This window comes from Petaurus breviceps, unplaced genomic scaffold, assembly GCF_028583685.1.
Source record: "Petaurus breviceps papuanus isolate PSGF00001 unplaced genomic scaffold, PetGlider_PUasm1.0 90977, whole genome shotgun sequence".
NCBI classification, from domain to species: Eukaryota; Metazoa; Chordata; class Mammalia; order Diprotodontia; family Petauridae; genus Petaurus; species Petaurus breviceps.
This window is the reverse complement of record NW_027187391.1, coordinates 1,897,062-1,908,157: the sequence shown is the minus strand read 5'-3', so window position 1 is coordinate 1,908,157 and position 11,096 is coordinate 1,897,062.

The window sequence follows — 11,096 nt, the reverse complement described above, 5'->3', positions numbered from 1 at the left end:
CTCTCTCTCTCTCTCTCTCTCCGCCATGTAACTGTTGAAGAATAAACCACCCCGCTTCACTCCTCCGCCTTCTGTCTGGTGTTTTTCCCCGTGAGGGGCCGGTGACGACCGAAGACCCGGGATGGGTAAGTGAGAGGGCCGTGGGGCTAGTCGTCTAGATCTGTTGTGAGGGCAAACGCCCGCAACAACTGAGTAAAATCCAGTTCACAAATGGATGAACCAATAGAGAGACTTATAAAGGCAGAGGCAATACTGAGCAAAAAAAACTTTAAAAGGAACCAGAAAACTACAAAAAAAAGTAGTTTATTTTGAAGGAAGATGAACCCAAACTCTCCAGTCAAAAAGAAAATTATGTGAACTCCCCAGAAATCATTGAAAAATTGAAAAAAATAATCTGCAGAATGGTTCCAAGGAGAAATAAAAATTTTTTAAAGAAATCAGGAAAAATTAGGTAAAAAATAAATTTCTCAAATGAAAGATAAAAAATAAAAACATCCATGTATAGAATTTTTAAGACATTATGGGGAATGGCTGAAGAAACTGGCATATGTTTGTGATAGAATATTACTGTGCTATAAGAAATGAGTTCAATGATTTTAGAAAAAATATAGATTCATGAAATAATAAAAAGTAAAATTAACAGAACCAAGAAAATATTGTATATGGTAATAGTATTGTTTTTTAAATTAAATTTTATGTTTATTTTTAGTTTACATCATTCATTTCCACAAGATTTTGAGTTACAAATTTTCTCCCATTCTTTCCCCTACCCACCACCCCAAAAGTTATCCCACTGTATGCCCCCTCCCCCAATCTGCTTTCTCCTATATCCTTCCATATACCCCCTCTGATTTTCTGGTAGGGCAAGATGGATCTCCATACCCCAGTTCCTGTATATCTTATTTCCCAGTTGCATGTAAATAATAATAATAATAATAATGATATTTTTAAACATTTGATTTGAATTCAAAATTCTTGTCCTTCCTCCCTCATCAACCATCCTTACTGGGAAGATAAGAAATTCAATATAGGTTGCACATGTGTAGTTACACAAAACATTTCCATAGTGGATACATTGTGAAAAACTGACTATATTTCCCTCCATCCTATCCCACGCCGCCCCCTCCACTTGTTCTATTCTCTACTTTGATCCTGTCCCTTTTCAAAAGTGTGTACTTCCAACTTCCCTCTTTCCCAGCCTGCCCTCCCTTCCATCACCCCCCCTCTCATTCCTTTCTCTCCTACTCTCCTGTAGGGTAAGATACCCAATTTAACATGTATGTCATTTCCTCCCTGAGCCAAATTCAATGAAAATAAAGTTGACCCATTCCCTTTTGCCTTCCTGTTCTTCCCCTCCATTGTAACAATTATCCCTTGACTCTTCAATATGAGATAATTTACCCCATTCTGTCTCTCCCCATCTCCTCTCATTATATTCCTCTCCCACCTCTCAATTTCACCTTTTAAATACCATCCCTTCCCATTCAATTAATCCCTATGTATACCTGTACACACATATATACACACTCACGTATGTATTTGTATGCCCATATATATCCTCCTATATAGACGTGTGTGTGTATATAATTTATATTCCTTTCAACTATCCTCATACTGAGAAAAGTTTCCTATGTTACAATTATAATTTTTCCATGTAGGAATGTAAATAGTTCAACTTTGATTTCTTTTCCCTGTTTACCTTCTCATGCTTTCCATGCTTCTTGTATTTGAATGTCAAATTTTCTATTCAAGTCTGTTTTCATCAAGAATGCATGAACATCCTCTATTTCATTGAATGATCATATTTTCCTCTGAAATATTATACTCAGTTTTGTTGGGTAGGTGATTCTTGGTTTTAATCCTAGCTCCTTTGACCTCTGGAATATGATATTCAAAGTCCTTTGATTGCTTAATGTAGAAGCTGCTAGATCCTGTGTTATCCTGATTGTGTTTCCACAATATTCAAATTGTTTCTTCTTGGCTGCTTGTAATAGTTTCTCCTTGATCTGGGAACTCCAGAATCTGACTATAATATTCCTAGGAGTTTTCTTTTGGGGATCTTTTTCAACAGGTGATCAGTGAATTCTTACAATTTCTATTTTGCCCACTGGTACTAAAATATCAGGGCAATTTTCCTTGAGAATTCTAGGTTGTTTTTGTTTTGATCATGGCTTTCAGGTAGTCCAATAATTTTTAAATTCTCTCTCCTGGATCTATTTTCCAGGTCAGTGGTTTTTCCAATGAGATATTTCACATTGCCTTCTATTTTTTAATTTGTTTGGATCTGTTTAATAGTATCTTGATTTCTCATAAAGTCATTAGCTTCCATTTGCTCCAATCTAATTCTGAAGGATTATTCTCTTCATAGAGCTTTTGAAATTCTTTTTCCATCTGGCAAATTTGGCCTTTTAAGGCATTCTTCTCCTCATTGGCTTTTTGGGCCTCTTTTGCCATTTGAGTTCATTTATTTTTTAAGGTGTTATTTCCTTCAGTCAGGTTGTTGACTCTTTTTTCATGATTTTCTTGCATCATTCTCATTTCTCTTCCCAATTTTTCCTCCACTTCTCTTACTTGATTTTCAAAATCCTTCTTGAGCTCCTCCATGGCCTGTAAACAATTCATATTTTTCTTGGAAGCTTTTGGTGCAAGAGTTCTGACTTTGTTGTCTTCCTCCCATTCCATGCTTTGATCCTTTTTGCCCCCAAAAATGGAATATAAAGTTGGATTGCTATGCTTGCTTTGCTTCCTTTGCTTGCTCATGGTGCCACTCAATTACTTGACTTTTGAGCTCTTTGCCACAGTAGAACTCTGCTTCCAAAGGGGAGAACTTTGTCCCAAATCGCTGGGGTTTTCATAGATGCCTGAGCTATTATAAGGGCACCATCTCTGCAGCCCCCACAAACTCAGGCTCATTAGTCATACACCTCAGGACTACCACCCAAGACTGTGATCCAAATCCAGGCAAGTTAAAGCAAGAACAATTACCTTCTGAATGTTTGCTTGGCCCCCCTATAATCTGCAGGCCAGGAGCTCTGAAGCAGCCACATGGAGGCAGCTGCAGGGCTGCCACACCTCTGTCACTTCTAGCTCTGGGGACAGGGGCCAGACCCACTCCTTCACCCCATACCCCCCAGTTCTAATAGAGTTCTACACTAACCTCTCACTTTTTCTTTGGCATTTATGAGTTGATGATTCTGGCAACTGCTGCTGCTGCTGGTGATCCACTCTCCTGAAGTCCACTGCAGCTCCTTTTCAGGCCTGCCCTAGGACTGAAACCATGGTCTCCCGCCGGCCTGGGCTCGGCTCCCAGCGTTCTGCGATGAACCCTTTCTGTCTGCCTTCTGGGCTGCCTGTGGTTTCTGTAGCTCTAAAATTTGTTTAGAGTCATATTTTATAAGTATTTGAGGTGGTTATGGGAGGAGTTCATGGAGTTTTCCTGTTTCTATGCCACTGTCTTGGCTCTGCCCCAATAGCAATATTTTTTTTTAATGATTTTGAGTTAATAGCTTATGATATGTATTACAAATAGCCCCAATTAACTATAAAGACTCTCTGCATCAAGAGAAAGAACTGGTAAAAAGAAGTATCTTTGGAGTGATTTTTCCTATATAAGATTATTTTTATCTAATAGTAGTCATTTCTAGAGTATGTGTAGGGGGAGGGAGTGAAGAAAAAAGAAATTTACCTGATAATGTTGTATATTTTGAATAGCAAGTTGCACGTAGTAGATTTGCAGTTTCTTTCTTATTTACCATGTTATGAAAATGCCTATTTTATTCCATAAATTATTTTTTTAATTCAAAATACATCATGGTTAAGATCTAGACAAACATGGAGAAAGAGAGAGAATGAGAATTACGGTTTTGGACTAAAAAATACATATATGTATAGAAATGGAATAAAACTTGACAGAAGAGTAATAAAAGTAATAACTTTAAAGAAGAGACTAATTCATAAAAATCAAATCACTTTGGAGACAAAATGCTTAGAGATAACTTGACCTGAATGTCTTATTTTTTTTTTACATCTAACCTGAACCATGAACTCTGTTGAGTATCATTCTTCACACCCTGAGTCAGTCCTTTCCCTAACACTCAAATTCTTCATCCACAGATGAACAAATAAGGAATAACAGCTTTTTTTCTTATCTCTCAATAAGAATGGGGGTTAGAAGAGAATAAGATGAAAACTCTGAAGGGAGGAACTGGGATAGGAGAAATAAAAAGGGAGTTACCCCGGGGGGTAGGCGGGGGGAAATGGTGTCACCAGGCAATATTCCCATGGAGGGACAGCATTTATATTTAGGTAGGTAGGTGGCACAGTGGATAGAACCCTGGAATCAGGACAATCTGATGCCAAAGTAGGCCTCAACACATAATAACTGGGCAAATTGCTATGTACTGCTCCAAGTTTCCTCAACTTTAAAATAAAAGTAGTAATAGTACCTACCTCACAGAATTATTGCAAGGATCAAATGAGGTAACATTTGTAAAGCACTTAGCACAGTGTCTGCCATATAATAGGCATCTAATACATGTTCCCTTTTCATTTTCCATATGGGAAGATACCATGTCTAAGTTGTGTGGTGGATGGAGTGGTGGGTCTGGAGTCAGGAACTCATCTTTCTGAGTTCAAATCTGACCTCAGGCACTTATTAAACAGTGTGAACCTAGGCAAGCCCCTTAACCCTATTTGCCTCAGTTTCCTCATCTGTAAAATGAGCTGAAGACAGAAATGGCATGCCAGATATTAATCTTTGCCAAGAAAACCCCAAATGGGGTCAGAAAGAAATGAATGCACAACCATAATGATACAAAAATTTTTAATGGCTTTTGTCTGGGAAAATGTATGAATTAGCATACTGGGAGAAGACCTTTTCAAAGGAAATTTGTACTTCCTAGAAATGCATCCACTGGCAGGAGAAGATGTATAAGTTCCAAATGCAGACACCATCTAAGGTATTAGAAGAGACATAGAGCCATACAGGAGGCAGTAGTGTGGTTTGGTGGATAGAATGCAGGACTTAAAAGTCAGGAAATCAGTTCAAATCTTGTCTCAAACACTTACTAGCTGAGCAAGTCACTTAACTTAAGTTTGCCTTAATCCACTAGAGGAGAAAAGGGCAAACCAATCCATTATCCTTGCCAAGAAAACCATATGGATAGTATGATTCATGGGATCATGAAGAATCGGACATGACTGAACAACAAAAAAAGCCATATAACTTGCCCTTATGTGGGGTAAGACTGAGCTCATGACTTGAGACACAGAATGACTCCTGCCCCCAGCATTCCTTCCATTTGATATTACTTCAGTGAATTGCTATTTCTAAGTGTAAAGGACAAAAAATTAAAAAGAAGTTATTCTACAATCAACAAATGAAACAACATAAAAATAGAATAAAGAGTTCAGATTGGGTGCTACAAAATAAAAGGCCCAGAGACCATAAGGAAAGGACAGGTAAAGATATTGCCCAGGAACTGGCAGAGAAAAGGTTCACTTGCCTTCAATATGAAATATGAAGTCAATAATGGTAGAAGGATTGTCAAGCAACACTGAGAACCTAGCTAAGGTTTTCCATTGTTTTGTCTAGAAATATGATTTCATGAGTCTCTGGAGCTTCCTTCTATCAATGTATATCCCTCACATCATCTCAATTTATATTCTTAAAGAGTTTCCTGGGGATATAGAGAGGTTATGTGACTAATCCAGGATCGTGCAGCCAATGTTTGTGTATGGGTGTGTATACATATACATTTATATACATATTTACATAAATATATATACACATATATATGTATATATAGATATAGACATATATATATATATAGGACTGGAACCCTGGCAGCTGAAGTTAGGTAATATAAATCTGTAGTTGGTGAAATCATGTCAATTTTTTATATCCTCAATTGTTTTCTTTTTACTATATTTTTTCCACGTGAGAAGAGCACATTTATTTTAAATGACATTAGCATATCTAATATTAAATACTTTCTTTTATTGTAGCATATTATTATAATAACACTCATCTCTTCTGCATGTTAGAAATTACACTGAAGTTAGGCATAAGCTTTAATTTTTCAAAATTTGCATATATGTGTGAGGGAAGTTAAAAGACTGGCTTGCATATTTAGCAGAACAGATTTTATTTGCATAAAATTTCATCCATCAGTGATATTATCCATGTCACAATTAACTGACACCAGGCACATTAACATGAGGGGACAGAGAGAGAAACCTGGGAAATGGGAAATAAAGGAATCAGCAAAGCACAAATGTGGCAGACAATTTTGTTTGTGAGTCACATGTTGCAAATGCTATTGATATAATGTTCAGCTGTCAGTTTGCTTTCACCCTGGATATCAAGATAATCATTTCTGTTGAAATATCTTCGAATTCTGTTTTTCACATCTTGGTTATGCACATTTATGCTCCTTTTAGACAGCTGTAGTGAGGTGACAGGTTTGAAATTGCTGTCATGAATGTCACTGGTTCTACATATGTGGTACAAGGAAATACAATGATTTTACTGTGTTTATTTGTTTTAAAATAATCTGCACTTTTCTTAAGTGCCTATGCACAAACTCCAGTTGTGTTAAGATTGATAGTGTTACAGAGAATTTCTTTTGCTTTGTTGAACCAGCAGTCTTAGGTATTAGAATTTCATAGCTGAAATGAACTTCATTGGACACCTAGTTTAGCCCGTACCTGAAAAAGAATTCCCACAACAACAAACTCCTGTACTTCTCTTCTCCAGGATAAATATCCCAAGTTGGGTATTAAACTATAAAGGTTCATCAGCTAGAGGAGAAAGGGACGTCTCAGACCATATCATCTCATATATTTTTTTGAAAAACTGAAGTTAGGGAGATTGATTAATGTGCCCAATATCACACAGAGGTAGAACTTAAATCCTATAACAGTTCTCAGATTGCAGACTCAGTACTCTTTACTCTATACCACACTGTTGAAACTTTTTCTCCAATACCTAAAACATTGTTAATTTACTTTTTTAAAAGTCTGTGTTAGAGAGTCATTCGTCATTCATCATTCTAGTTCCTAGAGATAGTTAAGATACACATAAATTGTCTTTATTATTAGTGTACAGAAGAAACTAGGTACTTTAGTCAAGGAACGTGACTAGAGAGGCAGCCTGGAAGAACCCCAAGAATGCAAACCCAATCACTCAAAACCACAAATGATAAGAAAGATGCTTGCAAAACAAAAAGTCTGCTAGAAGGCCCTGTCAATAGTTTAGATCTGACCTCTGACACTTAACTATGTGGCCACAGTCAAGTAAAGAGCTTTCTCAGTTTCAGCTACCTTGTCTATAAAATGGGAAAAATAATTATATTGATCACATGGGACTTTGTGGTACTCAAATGAGATTATCTTTGCAAAGTATTCTCTCAGTTGTTATTATTGTTAAAAATGTTCAAAGGCTTAAATAGCAATACTAGAAAATTATTGCAGTCCCTGTTAATTAAGTAGTCACACATTCCACACAGTCTAAGCAGACTTCAGGGGTTGAAAACTGATAACGCGTTCCTTTCTTCTAATTAACCCAACCAGAAAAGAAGATCAAACAGTAGAATGATAGTTACTTCAAACTCTGAACATGAGGTATGGGATCATCCCTAGTAGGTATCTTTTGTCTTTTAACTGACTAAAATGGATCAGGTGATGATAAAGAAATGGAAACCCTACAACTTTTACACTTGCTATGGCAGCTAGTTAGCACAGTGTATAGAGAGCCAGGACTGGAGTCAGAAAGACCTGAATTCAAATGTGACCTCAAACACTAGCTCTGTGACCCTGGGCTAAGTCACTTAACTCCTACTTACCTCAGTTAATACATTTGTAAAATGAGCATAATAATAGCCCCTACTCCCTGGGGTCGTTGTAAGGATCAAATGAGATAATAATTATAAAGTGACTTATGCAAGTCATACATACTCATTTTCTTATTGATCTTGAATAAGCTATTTCCAGGAGACTAGCAAAGATGGTGTCGCATAGTAGGAGGACACAGTATAACTCAGGTCTTCCTACAATTATGTCAACAAACATCTAAGAAGAAAACCAGATCTAGACATCAAAAAAAGGCACAGTAAATCACTTTTCCAGTCCAAGGTAAAAAAATTCAGCCCAGGGGGGCTGAAAGGGAAATAGACTATACAGGAAATAGGGATTACAGATCCAGATTCCGTACTTAGAATGGAAGCACACTACTGTACTTCTGACCCAGAGAGAGGATCTCACCTCCAATAAATCGCTCCCACTTCTCTGACTTCCAAGGGATTTGGTGAGAAGAGATGGGAGGAAGACTGAAAAACATAGAAAGCTAGGACCTGAGGGGACTTTAGTTTGCATCTATTTATTCATTCAGTCATTCATTCATTTACTCATTCACTTATCACCCCTTAGACTTGTAATCCCACATTCCACACTCATGGTCTAACTTTTACCAAAGGCTTGTGCAGATATATCTAAGCCTTTGAAACTAGGAATCTTTGAAGAAGAAATGATACTAACTACTCCCAATCCTCATGGACCAAGAGTATTTTCCAAGTCTATAGTTGAACAGGCCTGGGTACAGAACTAAACAAAAGGTTCTTTCTCTCCTCTAACCTACAAATCACACTTATTGAGTTGCATCAGTCAGTTCAAGTCTGGCCTCAGACACTTACTAGCTGTGTGTTCCTGGGCAAGTCACTTTACCCTGTTTGCCCCAGTTTCTGCATCTGTAAAATGAGCTAGAGAAGAAAATGGCAAACCACTCCAGTATCTTTGCAAAGAAAACCCCAAATGGGGTCATGAAGAGTCAGACATGACTGAAAACATACAACAACAATAACAAAATTGAATGTCACAGAAGCATAAGAGAATATGTTCATTTATTCAGTTAGCAAGCTTTTATCAAATTCCTGTTATGAATCAAGCAGTTAAGAAACCTTTTTATACTTTTAGAAGGATACATTCTGGGAAGATGGCAGAGTAGGTCAAAAAGTTCCGGGCTCTCTAGATTTCCTCCAAAAAGATAGAAAGTCATGCAAAATGAAATAGAGCATCTTTAATAAAGGGAAAAAGGATTTGCCCTCCTTAGGCATGTTGAGAGGAACTCATAGAAGACTCTTAGGGCTTAGGTTTGGCTCTAGCCCAACTCCACTGAATCAATAAACAGTAGGCCCTAAGAGAAGCAGAATAGGCATCAAGAAATTTACCTTGGGTGCAGTGAATGGAGCATCATCCCTGAAGTCAACAGGACCTGAGTTCAAACCCAGCCTCAGACACTTTATACTTAACTAGCTGTGTGACCTTGGGCAAGTCACTTAACCCCAATTGCCTTACATTTCCCCCTCCAAAAAATAAAAAAAAAAAAAGAAATTTCACCTCATTTGGCCTCAAGAATATTTCACCTCAGGAACTTTTACCTCCCAAAATCATCTAAAGAACAGCAAACTATGAATGAGGGAAGATTGAAGGACCCCCTGCTGTTTCCAGATGGCCAGCCTGTGTTGTCCAGACATGATTCTCTACTGCGGCTGCAGGTGAGGAAGAGCAAGCACAAGCGTGGTGAGTGCGGTACTGCAGAGATCAAGAATATTTATAAGACACTGTTTCTGGGACTCAGGGAAGGAAGAGAGGGGTCCCAGAGGGTGACAGACAGAATTTAGAAAGTAGCTGTAAGAAGGACTTGACACCTAGGGCAACATTACCAACAACTCAGAATTAAAGTGATAATAATAATAATATTAAGCCAGTGAAAATAAAATAAGACAAAAATAAAAATGAGTAAGGAATACAAAAATATTTATAGCAACTCTTTTGGTGGTGGCAAAAAATTGGAAATCAAAGGAATGGCCAAACAAATTGTGGTATATGAATGTAATGGCATACAATTGTTCCATAAGAAATGATAAGCAAGCAGACTTCAGAAAAATCTGGAAAGATTTGCATGAATTGATGCTGAGTGAAGTGAGCAGAACCGGGAGAACATTGTACACAATAAGAGCAACACTGCATGATAACCGACTTTGATAGACTTAGTTCTTCTCAGCAATACAAATGATCTAAGACAATGCCAAAAGATTCATGATGGAAAATGCTATCCACATCCAGAGAAAGAACTATGGAGTCTGAATGCAGATCAAAGCATACTGTTTTCTCTTTTTGTTGCTGTTTTTTTTTTGGGGGGGGGGGGTTCTTTCTTGTTGTTTTTCCCTTTTGTTCTTATTCTTTTTTCACAAAATGACTAATATGGAAATATGTTTAATATGACTGTACATGTATAGCCAGTATCAGATTGCATGCCATCTTGGGGAGGGGGAAGAGAAAGGAAAGATGAAAAATTTAGAACTCAAAATCTTATAATATAAAAGTAAATGTTGGAAACTAAGAATAAATAAACAAACATTTTTTTAAATTAGTAAGCAAAGGAAAAAGAACCTGATCATTAATAGAAGAGATCTGGGTTCATATTTAAAGGAGAATAACATGGCTAAAAAAAATAACACTCCTACCCTAAAGAGTAATGCCACCAAAAAGAAATCTTAGAACTTAAAAAAGAATTAAAAAAGCAAATAAGAGAAAGCAAAGAAAAAATATTTTTCTTGCTTTTTTAAAATTTTCCTTCAACATGGCTAATATGGAAATTTTTTTAAAGTTGAAAGATTTCTTGTCAAAGCAGGATAAAAATATTTGACAACAGTCATCAAAGACATCATAAGTTGATTCAGCTAAAAGAAGCTCCCTTACCAGAGTTGCTCATGGTGGTCTGCTGGCCAAATATCAGTGTGCAATTATTAGTGGAGCTCCTGATAGTTGTTTTACATTTGGATGACCAGGAAGCAATTAACAAATTAAGTGCATGTTTAAAATTCATTTTAAGGAAAAAATAGTCTGGCTTTCATGGGGGTGGGTAATCAAGATATTGTTTCCACTATACTTGCTACAATATTATACTGACATTTGGAGTATTACTTCCAATTTTGGGGACCATTTTGATAAAGGAAACTGGAATGGATCCAGAGAAGTTCAGAATATTAGAGGACTTGACCACATGCATAAAAAAAAGATCAGTTGAAGAAATTAGG